The sequence below is a fragment of the Corvus hawaiiensis genome, chromosome 3 (genome assembly GCF_020740725.1).
Source record: "Corvus hawaiiensis isolate bCorHaw1 chromosome 3, bCorHaw1.pri.cur, whole genome shotgun sequence".
Classification (NCBI taxonomy): Eukaryota; Metazoa; Chordata; class Aves; order Passeriformes; family Corvidae; genus Corvus; species Corvus hawaiiensis.
The window spans coordinates 60,887,308-60,908,200 of NC_063215.1; the positions used below are offsets into that span (position 1 = coordinate 60,887,308).

Genomic DNA, 20,893 nt, shown 5'->3' on the forward strand with positions numbered 1-20,893 from the left:
GTCTGACTATTTCAAAGAAGGAGCGATATGCAGATTTTCCATTTCTTCAGAAGTATTTGGGGAAAATTTAAAAAAAGCTGTTTGTTTTCTGTGTTCCAGAGATATTGCTTGTAAGAAGATAATGATCTGACTTATTTTAGGTATTTATCCAGAAGATTGAGTGTTGCAGTGGGGATACTGCAACACGCATATATCAAACCAGGAGTCCCGTGGAAAGGAAATATATATGGACAGACAGATTCTTGATAGCTGTTTCAGAGATGTTTATTTCTCCAGCCGCATGGCCGGAGCTCTGCCCAGGAACTGTCCCAGTCACGGGACCAAGGGTCCTTCTGCCCGCGCAGGGAACACAAACCAACCAATGGGAACGAGGCTGAGCAGGGACAGGGAAGCCCCGTGTCTGTGCCCTCAGGGCCCCTCTCCCAGGGCTACACGGCAGGGGAGGGACCCCAACAATTGAGAGTTTGAGAAATTCACCTTTGAGATGAAAACTCAAGTCACTCATTAGCTAATTTGCTGTAAGCCAACTGGTTGCAGTCAAAATAAGTTTTCCATTACTTTGTCATCCAATACCATTTCCAGAGCTACTTGCTAATCTAATTGACAGCAGTATAATGACTACAATGATCACCACATTTCAACAGTTCAATTTTTAGCTCGTGGTTCCCTTTCCTTTTTTCCCCTTGGGCTTATCTATTTTTTGACATGTGAAGATCTGTGGTCTTCAATTTTTCTTTAAGAGACAATCTTCAATATTCATCAAAGTAAAACAATATGTCATATCTTTCAATCTGGCAACATCATTCCTTTTTCTGTCTGCTGAAAATAAACTCTTTAATGATTCAGTTCTTACTGACTCAAAATATGTAGTCAGTCACTTCAGCAGAGCAATGATCTTTTCACCAAGCTTTAAGTAGCTTGGCATAGACACCCTTTAGTGCATACACTCTAAGATGGCATGAAAAAAATAATCGGGTGTACACAGCTGGAATTCTTAGCTGTCTAAAATGTAACAGGTAAGTTAAAAATGCATTGGACATAATTTTTAAGGGAGCTCAGAACCTGAAAGTGTCAGGCTATATGTTGGCTTTTTTTATTTAATACTGTCATTAGGTAAAATCATAAAAAATAAAAATGGAGGTAACATTGAAAGAAGCAATAACAAGATCTAGATTATGCCTATTATAGATCGGTTAGCTCTTCTGTTTTCATTCCAGCCAAGAAGCCTGATAAAGAAGGAAAATGTTGCTGGGTTTTTTGTAACTGTAATCAACAGGCTCAGTTAATAAGTTACAAGTGTAAAGGCAAAATTCCTATTTAAACTCAAATTTCTTCTCCTAAATTTCCATGAGTTTTTGGAGCAAAGTCTCCTAAGCCTGGTGAAGTAGCATTATATTTCTAGCTTAGCTTTCTTTTTTTCATTTAAAATTTTGGACTAACAGGAAAATAAAAGATCACTGCAATTTTTCAGACAAGGATGTCAGTTGTGTGCATTGCTTCCATCTTCCTCACTATCTGGTATTGAAAATGAGTCTGTCATATCAGGTTTCATTTCAGATAATAAGGGAAGTTAAAAATTAACTGGTGCTCCTGCATTCACAGAATCCAACCTTTGTCAAGCAGCAGTTTCCTGTATATTAATAGATTTGAAATTATTCAGGAAATTGGTTGAAAATGACAGAGTCACTGAACATTATTTTAATGTCAAATGACTTGAACAATTCTGTTGGAGTCATCCAGAACACAGAGGTCAATGCTGCACTGCAGCATGGCAGCTGGTGTGCCTCAGGAGCTACAGTCAACTCCAGTTTGAAATAACTTATAACTGGCAAAGATAAAATGGACCACAGGAAGAAAATCTTCTTCAAAAAAGCTATAGTAATATCATGCTAGCATATCCTACCTGGTCTTTCAAATTCAGAGTGTGGTAGAGCAGAGATCTGACTGCTGGGTTTAAGTCTATACTTAAATGAACTAGTGAAAAGGATTCCTCTCTTTCATACACAGACAGGCTTTCTGTTTTAGTATACACGAGTCTTCATGTCCTACAATAGAGTAACATATTTTCAAAAAAAGAGAGAGAGAGAGAAAAATAAAAGATGGTTAGCCACCAAATTAAATTGTTGAGTGATACTAATAATATAAAAAGTTCTTGGGATGATGCCTATTCTCACATATAAAATGCAGTTTATATTTCAAATTTACTGATAGTAGCTGAGGCACCAGTTTGTCAGCTTCATTACTAGTTTTAATTCTGTCATATGAATTGCCCAGTAATTAACTCTGAAGAAGTAGGAAATGTAACAGCCTAATTTACCAACATGTGGATTTTGTCTTCAGAAAAACTTAATCTCCTCCCACTGTTTTGCAATGAAAAATAACATAAATAGGAACTCATATAATGAATTCACAGACAGACCCAAGATTGTATAAGTAGTATCACCCATATTTCAAATCACTTCTCCTAAACTAGAAGAGAACTAAGAGGCTTGTATGAAGTAAGGACTATATGCTTGTTGAGTTATATTTCATGAGGTAAAAACTATTGTACTTTCATTCTGGCATTATATATGTCTTTCACATTGTTTTACTTTGTATAGGTGATATCAGAGAAATCTTTTTATACAGAAGATGTTTTCTGAGTTACCCAACCATATAATTTAGGATGTGTGCAGAATTCAGCCTATAGCATTTAAATGCCATGGCCAACTTGTTGAAATCTTGAAATTTTTTATCACTTCAGCAGATCACTTTCAATAGTACAGTCTCTGCTAGATTATCCTTACAAAGACATTACTGTCAGACTGAAACACAAATGTATATAATCCCATAGGTTTCTGGGACAGGTATTAATTTACTTGTGGAACTGGGCAGTCTTCCTAAAACTGAGAGAGATATCCCAAATCTTGGAAGTGAAGAGAAAATGGTGTGACTTTTGTCCAGACTCATTGCTTTGTTCGCCAGTGGAAAACTTTTGTTACCCTAATGTCTTTTATTAACCTTACGTTTGCCTACGCAAAGTGAGGATGTGAGTTTCCCCCTTTATGAAGCATTAGAGAATTATTTAGCTTTGTCTAAAATTCTGCTTGGTTTTGGAGACTAATTTTCCATGGTCTGTAATTAAATAAAAAGTTATTGTGGCAATGTATTATATCATGGTACATTTACATACCATTGTTTTACATATTATTTATAATGTACTCTGGTAATCACTTTGAATTTGTCGTTTTCCTCTCCTCTCCTCTCCTCCCAATAGTTTTGCATGTTTAAAAATAAGCAGTGTGTATACATCTCAGGAGAGCTGCTGAACTTCGGAACTCCAGAGCTACTGCAATTGTGACGTCTTTTTATTCTAAACAGATACGATATGCAGAGTGAAAGGATAACAGAGTAGGTTAATGGAAGACATGAAAAATATCTATTGTACCCAGTACCTCTATCAGTATAAAAAAAAATACCCTCACTTGGATTTGCAAGTGGTAAAGATTGGCAAAACTGATAAGAATTCCTCCCTCTTGAGCAATTTCTTTGTGGCATGATTTTAGATATTCAATTTGCTTGATTTTAAAGCAACTGTTTCAAGTATCACTTGTTTGGGTTTTTTTAATACCACTTGCAGCTCACAGACCTGGGTGATCCGATCCCAACAGGACTGAAGCAAGATTCCCAAAAGCCAAAGGGATACTGGGCAGGGAGATTTGTACCAGCGACTCACTACAGGATACCTTGGTTAAGCTTCTTGTGTTCAAGTTTACCCGGTGGAAGACTGAGCAGAAAAAGCAAAAGGAAGAGGACTTCCATTAACTTTTGTGTTGAAACCGAGCATTCAGCCTGCGTATTATAAACACTTGATTTTTTAAAATTTATTTTGACTCCAAGTAGAACTAAATACAATCTATTTGAGTTGTTTAATTTGTGAATGGACTTTATTTTAAGTTTTCCATAACATCTTCTTCCACCTCCCCCCCATCACCTTTATTTCAGTCAGAAGAATTTGGAAGAAAACTGCGTACACATGGCAATCACAGGAAAAATGCTGCTGCTTCAATTTCTTGGAAACTGAGATGTTCCTTTAAGTCACTGAAGCATTCACAAGGCAGAATTTACATGACAAACAGGATCTGATCTTTCAAAGTCAAGATAAAAATATACATTATATAAAAACAGTATCCTAAAATAGGTCTTGTATAAAAGACTGTAATTACTGGCCTAGGACGATATAATTGAAGATGCAATGTAGGCTAGGCTAAGACTCTTATTAAAATTTGATATTGGCATTTCATGCACAGAATTGACGTGTCCATGACACATTTCAGATATGTAAACTGTCTTTTGTATAATGGGAAATACCAATTAAAGCAGAAAGCGATAAAACCCCCCAGAGTTTTGATGGTCCATCTGTATATACTATATTCTTATACCTTAAGTAGTATTTGAGAAAGATACTACTTCTGTATAATTTCTATTTACCATTTATGCTCCAACACTGCCTAAAAGTTGTAATCCAGATCTGATGTAAAACACTGATACCTGTTAAACAAAAAAACCAATAAAAGGAGTGGAAAATCCCAAAGCTAAATAATTTTTCAGGTAAATGAAATGCAAAGAAAGACCCCAACAGACCCACTTAAGCAAGCAGTCTGCTCCAACATGCTCGATGTTCACTACATTTTACTGAAGCTGTATAAGATCAAGATTTTCCTCTGGTTGTTCTCAGAAAACATACAATTCCTCCTGTTCACTGCTCATATTCTCACAAAATGACAGGTCCCTCTCCCAACATTGCATGTCTAGCAAAATGCACTGACACTGCTTGAAAAGAAAAAAATCCTAGCACCATAGGGACTCCAGAAAAATTTTGAACCGAGCTCATTCACTAGGAGATAGAGGATCTGAGAGCTACTGATGTTCTTTCCTTCCTTAGGAGAACTTCCCGTTTTTCTCTATTATAATATTTACTCATATATTTCTAGTATTTTACCCATAAAATGTTCTTTAAATTTTTTCTGCTGAGGACTTGCACTAACATTAAGAAGTCAAATAAAGTACAATTAACATATAAAAACTCTATAACACAAATCTGTCCTAGAGCTTTCTTTCACTCAAGGTTTTCTTTAATTTTAAATTCCCTTGACATCTGATAGGAAATTCAAAGGGACGCCCTGATACTGCAGAAACAAGAATTTTACAGAAACGTTAAAACTGCCACAGCTGCAGTTCAGAGTATGTGATTTCTGCTTACTTTATTACAGATGAAGTCAAACATATTTTATATGAAAGACAATCTATGCTCTCAGTTAGCAGCACATCAATAACTCTGTAACCTTACACAGCTGAATACCATGTAGTAATGTGGCTACGCTAAGCTTGCTGTTTAAACATTTTTTTAAACATCTGCTTCTCTGTGCAGGGTATAATAAACCATTATAAGCTTACAGCAAACAGGTATATTATGTTAGCTATAATCAGCCAAGATACACAGCTTGAGTTCAATAGACCTTAGAGACAGACACATGAAAGTTAAAAACCCCAATCTTTCTGTTTTGGAAGCAACTGACTACATTATTTACATCTTCAAATGCTTACAGATATTCTTACTGAGTAGTGTCACTGATAAAAGCTGATAAAGACAAAGGCCTGAATAGCAAGTGACAGCTTGGATTATGTAGTTTGCTGTAGCCTTTTTTTCCATCAGAAGTTGTATTTTCCACAATAAAAGCATCAATTTGCCTTGCTGGACAACCAAAGTCTAGGATTGTCAGTATCTCTGCAACTAAATCTCATTTTTGTCTTTTTACATATATGAAAGATGAAAGGCTATTTTTTTTTAAGACAAAAGAAAGGGAAAAAACCATCAGAATCATAAACTCTAGAGAATGTACTCACAGTATGTCTTTCCACAAGTTGGCTGAAATAGTTTTCTATGCTAAAACAAAGCGACTCTTAGAAGCCTATCAGGTCCTCCAGGAGGCACAGGTTTTGTCTGTATATTGCTAAATAAAACAGAGTCACAGAAAGAATTTAAGCATCAGACCTCTGTTTTTCCATATGTCTGGCTTCTGTATATTATTTCTGCAGAGTGTTTGTCTGTGTATTTGTGTGCCAAAGGATTCAAAGACTATGAAAACACATGGTAAGGAAGGGCTGAACAAACTATAAAGCCCATTCTCTTGGTCTGACAATATTGTGTAAACTCTTCAATTTTTCCAGCGCAGAGTCCCAAATGCTAGACCTAGGAAAAACCACATGAGTTGACGGTGTCCAAACAAGTGTTACAACCTCGTGGGCTTCTATGTGCATGAGACCTCACAACAGTGATATATACAGTACTGTGTGCTCGCAGATTAAAAGCAATGGTTAACTGTTTGGGGCATTGCAAGGAACAACCGAAAAATCAAATAAATTTATACAGAAAGATAATGCATTTCAAAAAATGCACTTCTGTATATTTGTTTACTTTTTTCATTTTTATATCAGATTGACCTCAGTATAAGTATGAAAGGATATTTAGATTCTGAATCATAGCTATTGGTAAGAACCCTGAAATCCAAGGCATACTTTCACCAGTGATTGCATTGATATATTAACCTAAAAGAAATATTAGCATTGCCGGGCATTTGAAGAATATTAAATACTGAAACACTTCCCATATATGAATAAATAGTAATGTCAAGCTGTGTGACAAAAAGAACACCTGAACATAAAAATAAAATGTTTGAAGCACTTTGTATTTTAATATTTCAAATACTTCATACCAGTATTACTTTCTTGTGATGTTTGTCTGCAATGTAACTTTCCTGCATGAGAATGAGAATCTAAGAGAATTTTGTGGCTCCATTTCTAGTTCACTTTCTATTACAGTCCCAAATATTGTCTGAAAACTTTACAGGTTGTAGAAAAAGCAGAAAGCATCTAAACTTGTGTATTGTGTTTCCTCAATTGTAACAGTAAATGTTTTGAGCTTTGGGTATTGGAATGAGCATCAAATTGAGACAAAATTCAGAGGCAGTCTGGCAGTAGTCCTTGTGGAAGCAACTTTCATCATGGATCATATATCTGGCTGCTCTAGATGCTGCAGATGTGCGTCTTGGGATATCCCCAAATTAGGATCCAGGCTATTGCTAGCATGTTACAGAATGGATACTCAGTGTTATGCTTCGGTTTAGGAATTCCCAAAGGGCACCCAGCAGACCCATGTTTTAGAGTGCTTTGTTATAGACAAGACCGAGACGTCTTCCTGACTTAGAAGACGAAGTGATTGCCTTGACAGGTTGCAGATAACAAGAACAAAAGACTTCTCACCCCTGTTCCTCCCAGAACCTTAGAGAGCAAAATTCAAGACTTTTACCTTAGACTGAAGAAGGGAAGATGGAAAGCTTTTCACATGATTGCCCAAGCTGAGATCTCTTTTCCAGGATGTGCAGTCACAGAGGGAATGAGTGGGCCCTTTATTTGTTCTTTTGTACAGAGCTTTTCATGATACAATCCCACCTTTGAGGAACGTGATAAGAAAATGTACTGATATAATAAAACCAATTAAAAAGAAAAATGCATATATGGTTTTAACATACATTATTGTTCCCAACTCAGCAACTTTTCATGCAGAAAATATTATCAGTTTTAAAGAAAAAGATTGAGTGGAAAGGATCGCAAATTGATTTAAAATGGTTGCAAGAACAAAAGCTACTGGGTGGCTGGCTTTTTAATTTTTTTAAGCATACTGTGAATCAGGCAAGATCTAAAAATAAGAGACATCTAGCTAAATGCAAAACACATACTGTGTTCATGAGATGAATCTCAAAATGAAATACAATAAAATTATCAGCTAGTAATGAAATAAAGAAAAGAAATATAGATCCGTGCCTGCTGTTCAGAATGAGAGAAATTGAATCATGACTGGACTAAGTGAAAAAATATATCAAATTCCTCCAGAGGACACTGTGTATAAACAGTTAAAAGAATGACATGTACAGAGTTCTACTATATATTTTTCCAGATAAAAGTAGCCTAGCATATATTTACTGTGATGCTATAACAGTGAGTGCAATTTGTGAACTTGCTCAGTTTTTCTGATTTTGGACATGACTAGAATAAAGTTTTCGCTTGCAAGTAAAAGATTAGCGTAATTAAAGACCTTCAAGTGGTTCAAAATTCACTTGAACAGTCCTATTAACCTGAGAGTTCACTGTTGATATGAAAGGACCAAGTCCAGAATACATTCATGATAATAACACATTACTACAAACACAGTGTCCAATTTAAAAAAAGCTCCCTTTAGGAACCAAGGTTCACATGGGTTTTTGTTGAACTGTAGCATTTTCTTTCATGAAAGGCTGGATGAGGCGCCAAACATCCATAACTGGGACCAAGAGATAGTTTTGCTACCTGAGAAAATCTGGGATTGGAATTCCACCACTTGTCTCTGAAGGATTATATGGGGAAGTTTCACAGTTGCAGTTATTTGGGGGGTTTATGTCTCCTGTTTATATCAAGGACACAACCAGAAAGGTGCAACTTCAGGTAACACTGCCTGATGAGAGAAGGAAAAGCATGCAGCCAGTTCTGTTTCCTGCAAATGCAACAAAAGCTTTTGGCAATGACAAATAAATTCAATAAACCAAAAAACATTTGACTTCAGAGTCTCAAAACCAGTTTCTGTAAAGTAAAAATGCTGGGTTTTATGTCCCTCTATGTCTGCAGTGCATAAAGCAAAATGATTAAAAGAGCAATGGGTTTCATACTCAGCCTGCACCCCAATATTTCCTGGCCAGTATCTCTAATCTTTGTCCAGCCAGTTGCTTGCTCCCCTGCCTTTGTGAGTCTGTCTGCAAACTGCTGCAGCCTTTCCCTTGCTCCCAGGGTCTGTCAGTGTGTTTAAAACGTGCTCACTCTCACTTCTGCCAGCCTCAACATCTGTAAGATTTTAAAATTTGTTTTGATTCTAAATTCAGGGCTGATGAGGATGCAGGCCACTAGCTTGTTTGGACACAGGTTATTCTCCTTTTGCCTCCACTGTTCTCCAGTGCCACTTGAGGATAAATAGTAGCTCATCTTTGAAGGACCTGGTATTTGCAGTGGTTTTGTTTCCTGTTGTTTTTCACTAAAAGCTTCCTCTGATTTAGCTCTGTGCATTCAGGCTGGATAATAGCAAGGTAGTCTGAAGTCTGCATAATTTTAGTAAATAAAGCAGATATCATTATTCTGCAGAATATTTAACAAAGCAAAAAAACTAATAAATGCCTAATTGCTTCTTGCATTTCTAACCTTTGGCATAGCTTACTCAGATTTTTAACCAAATAGGAGGAAAACACTAAGTGGAGTTTCATTTAAAAGAAAACATTCATTCAGTTTGTATAGATCTTTGTTTTTCTGGTGTGTTCATGTTCTTTATAAAGCACATTTTCTGTATCATTCACTAAGCAAATAAAATAAACACTGTTGACCCCACAGTGTTCTGCAGATGCAAGAAGGAAATGAAATCACACCTCCTCAGTTTTTTGTAATTCAATTCTTCCCCTGAGAAAGGACCAAGGTATTCAGCTATTAATGTTACACATAAATGAAAGAAGATTTTTATTACTGTCCACACTAGCATCCATAGAATTGTATATGTTATTTTCCTTTTAGATATTTTGTTGGTATTTTTTTTAGTGATTAAATATCACATTTTTTCAACAATCCACAGGGGAAAACTAAGGAATCTGAGGAGGAACTTGGAAATAGAAAAATAAAATAAAATAAAATAAAATAAAATAAATAAAATAAAATAAATAAAATAAAATAATTTACTGGTTACTCCTGACTGGCAAAGAGGGGATCATGGCTCTGGTTACAATAACTATTCTTCTGCATAAGTAAACAATAGAATTATCAATAAAAGGTCAGAAGAAATTGTGCTAAAAACTTAGCTGAGAAAGAAATCCATGTCAAAAGAGCCTTGGCATTAATTGTAACAGAAACAACTCCAAAGCTGGTAGATTCCTATTGTGCCTTTCTTGCAGGCTTCCTCTGCAACTACCTTTAGGACTGATCTAACACAACACAATAATGAAATGACAGGCTCTTTAAAGCAAAGACCAAACCTTACATACTGTCATGATCTTCTGTTCTAGCTGTCAAATCTTGGATGCTGAGAGAGTCTGTAGAAAAATTACAAGTATGCATAAACATCTGCGTGCTACTTTTTTCTGTTAGAACATGATACAAATATTGAAGGATGAGTTTTCTTGGGTTGTAGGGTTTGTGATTAGATTACATAGAAATAATGTAACAAATTGTAACAACAAAATAATCATCAAGAAGGCAGCTGGACAAGGAGTCTGGAACGCATCCAGAGAGCGGTAAGATTATAAGAAATCAATCACAAACTAAGAATTTTGAAGTTGACTAAACGCAGTAACCAGGCACCTTGCGATGTCTGATCACCCAAAGATGGACTGGACAGTCAACCCAGGAAAGTGCTGGTCAGGACTTATCAATGTTTGTATTTCTCATCTAGATCCCAGACCTGTTATTTTACCTTAAACTTTGCCTTGGCAGATGGAGTTTGTCTGTTCTTTTTTCAGGTTAACAGTATTATACCTAAACTCCTAGTGGATAATAAAGAGGTCAGTTCCCATAGGAATGGGAAAAAATGCTAAAGACCAATCTTGGTACCCCTGACTATATATTGGTGCGGATTGAGAGATTTTGGGGTGTTCCTTTTAATTTCTTTGAGACCAACTATGGATTCAAAGTCAGTGGAGGTATATGACTATATCAGATGAATATCTGACTTACTTTCTCTCTATGGAAAACCACAGAGACTCCTGTTCCCATATCAGATCCTGCCTTTCCCAGCATGGCAAGGCCCAGATGGTAAGATGACAAGGAAGGTAGCAAGAAAGACAAAACCTGCCATAAAAGTTTTCAGGAAGATCTTATGAAATTCAGAACTAGTTTTGAAAGGAAGTAGTAAATTTTGGGTAGATAAATTTTCGCTTGCTCTTGTGATGCTTTCATGATTAGGTGAGTGGTGTTTTCTGTCCCAGAGTGGACATTTGGCCTTCCATCTTTTAGAAACAAATAGAAACAAAATCAAAAGGCAGCTAATATGGGAAGTCCGTCTTAAAGAAAAAATAAAGAAAAGAAAAGGAGAGAGAAGTAATTTTTAAAGCTTTGCTATTTTTCATTTGGGAAAACAAAACATAAAGTCCCCCAAACTGACCCCTAGTTTTTGAAGGTGCTTGGTTTTACATTATTCTACTTACTAAATTAATGTGTTTGTCATCTCCAATGAGAATAGAGGACATGAACTCAGAAAAGATGCTGAAAAGTAATTCCTTGCAAATATATTGTCTGTATTGAAGAGCACAGATGTAACAGCTGCTTCCCTCACTCTTGGTTTGTGCAGCCTCACAGTGAGCTGACTACAGGACATGAGGTAAATGTAGGATATAAACTGCAACTGATTTTTGTGAAATACAGGGACTACAATCTGGTATGAAATATGAGCTGGTAAGGGAGATCAGCTGCTGGTGAAGAATGATCACCCAAGCTCTAACTACCACTGACCTCACTTAGTGACTCAACAGCTACAAATACTAAGTATTAGTCGACCTAATATAGTGAACTACTATAACAGCAGTAGAATTTATGTGTAAAAATAAAGCATCTGTTTCTTAGCTTTTCTAAAGTATGTTTCACTATCCATCCAATTTTACACAGGAAGAATGAAGTTGTTTGAAAAAAGACCAGTATCTTCAGATATAGATGCTGAAAGTCTGTTAACATCCAACATCCAGTTGATAACAGTCGCTAATAGTCACTGTCCCCATTTTCTACTGTCTACAGTTAGATGGAAAGGGTCTGTTATGAGACAGAAGAGCTGGAAGACTGAGATACAAGGTTAAGAGGATCCATAGACCCATTGAACTTGCAATTTGATTTGTCATGATACTGTAAATCAACACTTCCCAAGCACATTTTTCTCATGTAACTTAGAGAGAAGGAGGACAGTAGCAGCCCCTCTGAGCTCTGTGATCAGCTGCCTGCTTGAGCAGGAGGAGATGCTCCTGGCTGCTCTCCTCACAAGCTCTGTTTTGTGTAGCTCTCTAGGATTCCTCTTGAATCCTCTGGACATGCTATTGTCTCCAATTACCAGTGTTTCCAGTTCAATACATTTTAATTTCCCATGACACTTGAAAGTCAGTTTTTCCTTTTTTCACACAATTAATGATGCTTTATCACCAGGATAAACTGATGCATTACAAGTGACTGCAACTGGATTTCCAGGTAAAGATGGATGTAAACATGACTTTGAACCCTTTAGGGACTCAGAGGTATCATGACTATGAATGTTTATTCTAAAAATTAAATAAATATATATAAATAATTCAATGTCTGGGAATTGTGACTACAACAGTGGTTATTTTATTGCCAGAGGTCATCCAAATAGACAATTAAAAGATTGTCCCCCAAATCTTGGTGAATTTCTCAGCGTTTGGTTTTCATTTCTTAAATATATATGGATTTTGAGGAAGATTTTTTCCTGAATGATATAAAAATATATTTCAGCTCTAAAAGCATGCTTGCCAGTTCAATTTATCTCTAGAGAAAATTTAAGATCTTCATGGTGAATTCTTCATGAATACAACAGAACATTTTTGCATTAATTTCCCCTTACCTGTTCTCCCTGCTCTCTTGATAGGCTTAACACTATCAAGTCTTAATAAAAAAATTAGTTTAAGTTTCCTAAGATAAAAGTGATAAAGGTATCAAGCTTAATCATACAAATTTAATTTATTTAATTATTTTTTTACCTTACATTAACATTTGTTGCATGCAGTAACTATACAGTATTATTTCTGCATTAGTTTTCAAATTCATTCTCCAATAGAGGATGCCAGGTAAGAGTGTAACACCAGTTTGACACATGGAGGGGATTTGAAGAACCATTTGGATTAAAGACCAAGTTCAGAAAGGGGTGATGTTTTCAAGGGTTTATTCTCACTTTCTTTTGATTCTGGCAGGTTGAAATTGGCAAGTTGAGCACATATTGGTCAAAAAATCTTTGCCAACTAGTCTTTCTGCTGATCTTAAAATGTATGCATAACCTCTCTGCCACATGTCAGCAGCAGCAAAAGCCACAGTTAATTAGTGAGAGTTCACTCCTAAAGACTGAGGAATGCTGTCAGCTTTCTTTCATGATTCAATAAAAACCTCTTCTCACCTGCCAATATGGAGATGCTGTACTACAACTTTTTAGGGGTCAGGTGAACAAAATCTGTACAGACACAAACAGGATATTTGATAAGAGAAATTTAGACCTCAGAACATCTATTCCAGTCCTGTGCACCAAAACAGCATCATATCTCCACCGAGATTGTCAATAACTCTGCTTTGGGGGAACTTTGGCAGAAGTCACTAATTCAGTCCGCGTGGCCAGTAAGTGTCCACACATGCCTTGCTGTCCACAGCAGAATCTCTGTTAAGTCCTTAGATGACATGAGCTGGAAGGACCTTTTGTGTCTTGCCAGAGACTTGCCTCCTTTAGCCCACAGGGATTTTAGGTTTCCAGTTAAATTAATTCAGCTTTGCCACCATGCAGTAAGTGGCTGTTTGAGGAACTGCCTGACAGCACAGAGTACTGCAGGAAATGGGGTCAGCCATCAGCAAGGCCCTTGGGCAGAAACTCAGAATTGGAAAAGTTTCAAATAAGTTTATTTTTTGCACGTGCAATAAAAAATTATTTTATCCACTTTCTTCTTCTGTCATCACCCCTCTGCTTTCCAATCCAGTCCTCAAGTTTGACTCCTTTGCAGCCAGTTTCCAAGAATGTAGTGATTATTTTGCACAACGGATGTAATTGTAGAACACTGAACTGTGTGAAGTGAGCTGTCAGTAAGGTACTGCTCTGAAGCATTAGAAACAAAAATGTCAAGTAAATGTACATACACAGTAGATATATTTAGAAATTAAATTAATACAACTACCAACTGAAAGAAACAATCAAAAAGAAAAAATCAAATCAATATTACAGCCAATTTCTTTTTTTTTTTTGTTCAAAAGTTTAAGCTTTTCTTATCAAATTTAAAATTTGTAACATAAAAAAGTCACAGATTTCTAACTTCAGGTATTTGTAGGCTTTAAGCTAGCAGTGTTCCAGCAGGCATGCCTCCCCAAGTATTTCAAAAAACAACAGTCAAAAGAAGAGGGAAACAACGAAATAATTTTAATTTTTAAAAATGAAAAAAAAAAAAAAAAAAAGCCCACGATTCCAGCAGGTTCAAGAATGTGTTGTAAGGAAAGAGGATACAGCCAGCAAAATATGCGAGTGTGCTTGTGCAGCATGTGTCCTCCATGCTCCCCACAGAGCACAGAGATTTTGTAGACATTGATGTTATTATGGAGGGAGCCTGTATTTGCATGAGGCTGCACTTGATCCAGCTGTTACACACGTTCTGCAACTGCCCACCACCTCCTGCCGTGACCTGCACACTGCCTCCAGGAACTAGCTCGCTTTCCTCTGTGCAGCTCTGCCATATCAGGTCCAGTACCCCACTGGGAATTAAAGTACACAATTTGATGTTTGTGACAGTGCAGATTAGGGTGGATATGTAACCCTGACTGAAAACCACATACAGCAAGGAAGGCAAAAGAAGAGAAAAAGCAAAATAGCTTCTTACTTTCAAGAAAAATTCAACTCTGCCCAGCTTTGACAAGGACCCATTTATCTTCCTATAGCAATATCTATTTTAACTTGCTGCTCCAAGTAAAAAACTCTAGATATTGAAAATTTTCATACATCCAATCCACAAAAAGTTCTCTTTTCCAACTTCATTTCAGTATTTTTCCTCACACATCTCTTTCACTAGAGATATTCCCTTTTCTAAATATCTGAGTTCACTGACTGTAATTTAAATATCTCCAATCCTCATTAATTTGCAGATAGGAAATTAGGCCAGATCTGTATTCCTACTAATGTAAAAAAATTGCCTTCAGGAAAATCAAAAGAATTTTAATGACATGTCTTTACGTAAATAAAACAGTCATACAGTTCTTTTTTCCTGTTCTATTTTCATTGTGCTGGTGAAGGAGTGGGAATATACCCTTATAATCAAGCATGATTTATATAATATGCTAATTCATAAGTGGTGGCTCATCATCCGCAATGTGAACTTTGAGAACTGCAAAGAGTGCAATGAGGACAGGTTTTTCTCGTGGGTTTCCAGCACAATCCAGAAAGAAGAGGGTTCCACAAGTGTTTGCAGAGACAATGTGCTGCCTCAGACTCACATGGGCTGGCTTTCTTGCCTGTGCAGACTGGAATGGGTCTAATAATCTAATGGAACTCTTTTTTAAGTTCACATTTATAGTTCCAAAACATACAGGTATTTGGTCATAATGTTTTCATAATGCCTCTTTTTCTGGTACATATGGAGAAGAAAAAACAAGTTTTCCTTTTTTGAGGAAAAAGAATACTTTAAACCCAAACTGAATGCAGCAGGTAAGGATAGTTTTGTGTTGAGGACTCAGCAATTTAAGCTCAGTACTAAGCAGGCTACAGAATTACTGAGTAGCCTGATGCTACAACTCATCATTTGTTAAAAGTGCAGAGGTGTCATTGCAAGAGAGTGTAAAATGGCAAACAGCATTTAAGCAAATGCATTCTGCCCCTGGTCATGCAACTGAAAGGAACATGTGGAGCAATGCACCCTGGACTAAGCTGTACACCTGGGGGCCAGCTGGATGGCTTTCCACACTCTACCAGTCACAGACTGGTTATGCATCGACTGTGGTGGGACCTTGGGCACACATATATATCTTCTTTTAGAAACTTGGACTGATGTGACATAATTCTGAGATTTTACAAGTCTTTTCAATGCACTAAAGTGAGGCAGCCTGGCTCCCTCTGCTTCATTTTCCTTATCTATGAACGAATGAAGACAGCAAGGGCTATGATAAAGGAGTTTTGTAGTCTAGCTCAATTAATATTTGAACTTCTCTCCACAATAAATAATTTGGGTAAAAGTCATGTTCTCCTCCGCAAAACTATTCTTCATTGGAGAGATTCCCTCAGTCTCCTACCCTGTAATTTAATGCCACAGTTGATGAGGAATAGAGGAGCTTCTGAGGATTAGGCATACTGTCTTCCCCATGCTGTACACAGGTCTTTACATACAGACTTTAAACATAGATTTTTTTTCTATCCATCTTTTGAGTATCTTTACTACTGTAATAAGAATTACTGTTTCTGTGATGGAATACAGTCATACTTCCCACTTCAACTTTCATTTTTATTTTTGTTTTAAAATGCTTTTGGATTATTTCCTGCTTAAATGCAGCTATAATAATGAGAACATTTCCATCTTCACATTAGCCTTCTGTAGTTACTTATCAGTAGAAAGAAAAGTTTTATGATTGTATGCAATATCCTGGAAAGAAGTATGACCAAGGAGTTATGATCAAGACAGAAAAACATCATAGTGCTATGTTGCCTCTGTCGGTATCTTCCTAGAAAATTAATATACCACAGTTAAAGTAATTACAGAATCTGTGTGTGACCTATCAAGACACACTGATTATAAAGAGCTGCTGACTGGAAAATTCCCATCTTCTTATTGCTCCTTCAATTTGATTCCCAGTAGAAAGTTAAATAATTTACACAACTCAAAACTACAGGGTGTTTTAGCTTTCTTTTCAATAAGTACCGTGTCAAGCAAGATGATTGCTACTCATCCTTCCATATTAATCAAATTTCAGTGATCTTCAGGATGCTAAGATTTCATTTTCTTGACTGGTGGATTCCAACTATCAAGAAATTCATCACTGCAAATTATGCACATGCAAGCAAAACAAAACTGGATGAAAACTATTAGTGATTGAAGATATCTGTTCTCAAACAGATGTTAGAAAAACGATCAGCTTCATTCCCTTCCCATCGTAATGCTGTCCACAGCTTTTATAGTCAGTGTCTGACATGTTGGCTTCCTGTAAAATGCTTGTCTGGCATATACTTGTTCTGGACAAAGCACAAGACTGGCTCTCCTGGAACAGAATAAACAGGTAACCAAACATAATGCTTCAGCAGACTCTAAAAACTTTTGCTGTTCACACAAATCTGTCTTGATCTAAAAAAAGGACATTGTGTCAGACAGAATTCAACATCATGGTGTTAAAATGATGGGATAATCTCTACATTTTACAAGTATTACTAAATGGGTCTAAATGTTGTTGGAAGCCTACAGTTCAAATTTTGGGAGCATGTTTTTTCCCCTTTTTGCTCCGAAGCTAAGATCTTAGAAGTTAAAATGTTTCCCAGAGCAGCCAGTACTTGCAGTCACTTTAAAAGGAGCAGAAAAAAACCTTAAAATTCTCCTGTGTCAGTGAGCGCTGTATTCTCATTCCCAAGTGTGATGAGAAAAATCCTGCTCTATATGCATATACTTTTAATATTCCATCAGCTTAACTTTTGTCTCTCATTCTCAACTTTAGATTCCAAGTTGATACTATGAAGATACCAGTTTATCAAAATTTAGTTCAGATGTTGCATTACATTTTCTGACTGATGATAAATGTACAAATCCTCTTCCTTCATGTGGCTCGTGCACATAAACATAGACAGACAAGTGTGTGAGATTGAACTTTTAAAACCTTTTCACACCTAAACTAACATAAAATGCAGAAAATTTTTACCCCTAAGGAATGTGGCACAGTTATAAGCAAATGGGGCAAAAAGAATTGCATTGCAACAGCAGAAACAGGCACCTCAACTTTAACCTGCAACACTCCTTTTGCTTGTCACTTCAGAGATCTCAGATGGAGTAAAGCAACAGGCAATTATATCTTAATTTAGGAATTGTAAACGTGTAAGGATTATAAGGTTCTACTTACCATTTTATGAAAAGCATCCTTCCCCCTCTGGATTTGTACTGCATTCAATGCTCTTGGGGAGTGCCAGGCAATTTGTAATTCCCAAATGCGTTAAGCATGAAGTAGGTGCTGCAGTGCTCAACTTCAGCAAGATGGCAACGCTTCTAGGCAGAAAGAGCCACAGAATTTTCAGCATTTACGCATATTGATAAATTAAAACTTAGGCACTACAGCATACCCAAGTCTGTTAAGCAGAAGCTTGAATTTCTATTAATTCTGTTAGCATGGACTATTGTTATTAACAGCCCTATGTATCTTAATATTTGCTAAAACCACTATCATTTATCTCTTTAAAACTGACATGTTAGGTAATATGTCCATGTTTCAGGAAGAGTTTGGTAACACAAAATTGCATTTAGTACTTAAGGCAACAATCTGACAACTACAGAAGGGTAGAAAACTCCCACTATACCCTCCATTCCTTTAAATCGAAGTAATATATTGAAGCTCATTTTCCACAAAGAAGCCACATACCGATCCTCCATACAGCTTTTCAGAGCATGTGTCTGACCTGATGAGGGGGCAGTGGTCAGAGAGGATCAAAGAGACACAAAGGAGTGTGTGTAAAAGGCATTATAGACAAAGCGGACTCAAAGGGACGGTGTCTGCACATTCTAAATAATACAAGGCTGCCTGTGCTTCACATACACATATGCATATTGAGAGGCCAACTTTGCCAACAGCTGAAGAACTTGTCCACCACAATTGATTAAGTTCTTTTATTTTCAGTTTAGAAAATTGGTCAGATTAGAAGTCTAGTACCAGAAAGGTTACTCCAAATAAAACCAAAACCCATTAGGCTACTAAAGTAACTTTGTGAAATGCAGGAGGACTGATTATATTACAATCTACATGATCTAAAGAATTTTCTACCTTGATTACATCTTAGAATCACAGAATCATTAAATTTGGAAAATACTTTTAAGATCATTAAGTCCAATTGTCAACCTAGCACCATCACCATGTTCACCATCAAACCTTCTTCAGTTTCATACAAGACCTTCAAGACTAAAAGCCAAGGAAAAAAGCTCAGAGAAAAAATTTCTTTCCTTTCTCCAAATGCATAATTCAAGACAAAAAAAAATTTAAAATTCTGAGGGCTTCTTCAATAATTGCACATCAAAGTGCAAAATTGCAAAGTCAAACTCAGTATTTGGAAACAAAGTAGAATTTGTCTGAGACAACTCAAGGTGCTATTATGAACAATTACCTTTATGTCATCCCACTGGAAAGCATCATGTGAGCAAAGTTTTTTTTATTGAACTGTAAAATGATATGTGCACTCACTGTTACTCTTCTTTGTGGAAAATTTTGTGTATTTTCACATAATAACTTTTGCAATCCAGATGAAAACCTCTGAAATGCTTATTCTGGAAGTGTTGGCCAGATGCATCCTATATCAATAAATATGAAATTAAGGAGTATATTTCTTAGAGACAAGTTTTGTAGATATTTGAGGACAGAGTGTGGAACCTACAGTTTGCATGAGGTGCAAACCCAAGTATTTTATGTTAAATCTTGATGTGAATGAAAAGAAATAGCCACAGGATGGCAGCAGAATACACAACAAAAGGAAGAGACTGGTGCCCCTTTTCATGACCAAATAAGAGAATTTGAGGAAAAGGCAGGGTGTTACCTTCAACTGGTTCATAAGGAGTGTTCTTTGGTTGCCTAGTTTGAAGCAGGAGCTGGACCAAGAGGAAAGCTGCAACCATGAAGTTAAGAAACTACATTGTTTGATGTAGAAATACACCAAGGATGCAGTTGTAGTTCACCAAGGACTGATAGATATGAAAACTGGAGTGTTTGCAAGCAAGGAATAGCATCTCCTGAAAGCCTTGGTATACATCTGATTGTGAAGAAGTACTCTCATTAACCAAATGTTGTGAAGTGTTGTGTTGTCCAGTTGTAAAAGACATCAAGAGCTTCACCTCAATGTTCCCAAATCCTTACTGGCACATCAAACAACAAATTTACATTATATGCTTTTACGTAACTAGGGTTACATGGGTTACTAGTACATACACAGACTGCTTAAAAAATGACACTGAAAAAGATAGATTTATCAATTAAGGGACAGAAAAGACCCTCAGATTTCTGGTCTCTTCTGGACGGATGTGTGGGAGGAAATATTTGAAATGCTATCATAAATAGATACACTTTATTCTATCATTATTCTTATATCTTTTATTTTTCTCTTTTTTCTTTCTATGTTCAGCCTATGGTCTCTTTATGCCTTAACTTTATTCCATTTCTAGGTCCTACTATCTTGTTTCCTCTGGACCCTTAATCAATATTCAAGCTTCAGTATTTTACTTCTGCAGACCAATCCTCCTAAGTGTCAAGGAACTTCTATTGCATCGTTCATATGTTTTATCCTCATAACAAGAAGTATCAGTTGATCAACAGACCTTTGTGCATTACCAAACTGCTGGACTGCTGGACATGTTCAATGACATGTGAGGTATCTGAAGTGCTTTTGCTCTCTCTCCTTGTCAGTTTTCTTACCCTGTGCCCTCTGCACCCCCCTCACCACAAGCTCATTTGATCTTTCTGGTGAGCCAGAAGATTTTCTCCATGAACTTCAGCCATTAGAGGAGGCTCCCACACAAAGCAGCACTGGGGCTCTCTTTTCCTCTCTCTTCATATTGCCAAGATCTGAGCAACTCTCCCATTTAATAATCTTACCTGGTATCACCTGCCACTGGAAATCACAGCACTTCTTCAAGTTATTCACCAGTTGTCTCAGGTTCTGCACAAGTGTTACACTGTCAATTATCATGAATTTGCCAGACAACCTTGGGAAAGACAAATCCAAACAGTCAGAAAGAGAATTTTTTACACACTGTGCAAGTAGCATGTCAAAGTCTTTCCCATGGGATGCTTTGAGGTTAAAATCTTACATGGGTTAAATATGCAATTGTCCTAAGCCATGGAATAAATATATCAAGACTATGAAATGCAAAAGCATCACCTGAAA

General features: G+C 36.6%; 1 long non-coding RNA gene across 1 annotated transcript; it reads right to left on the reverse strand.

The window, feature by feature from the left end:
- Window positions 1-7,338: 7,338 nt before the first annotated feature.
- On the reverse strand, window positions 7,339-18,004 carry LOC125322696. The gene is made up of 3 exons (XR_007202162.1): window positions 17,875-18,004; window positions 8,386-8,530; window positions 7,339-7,491 (listed from the first exon to the last, which is right to left on the reverse strand). It is a non-coding gene; the product is annotated as an uncharacterized LOC125322696 (long non-coding RNA).
- Window positions 18,005-20,893: the final 2,889 nt, after the last annotated feature.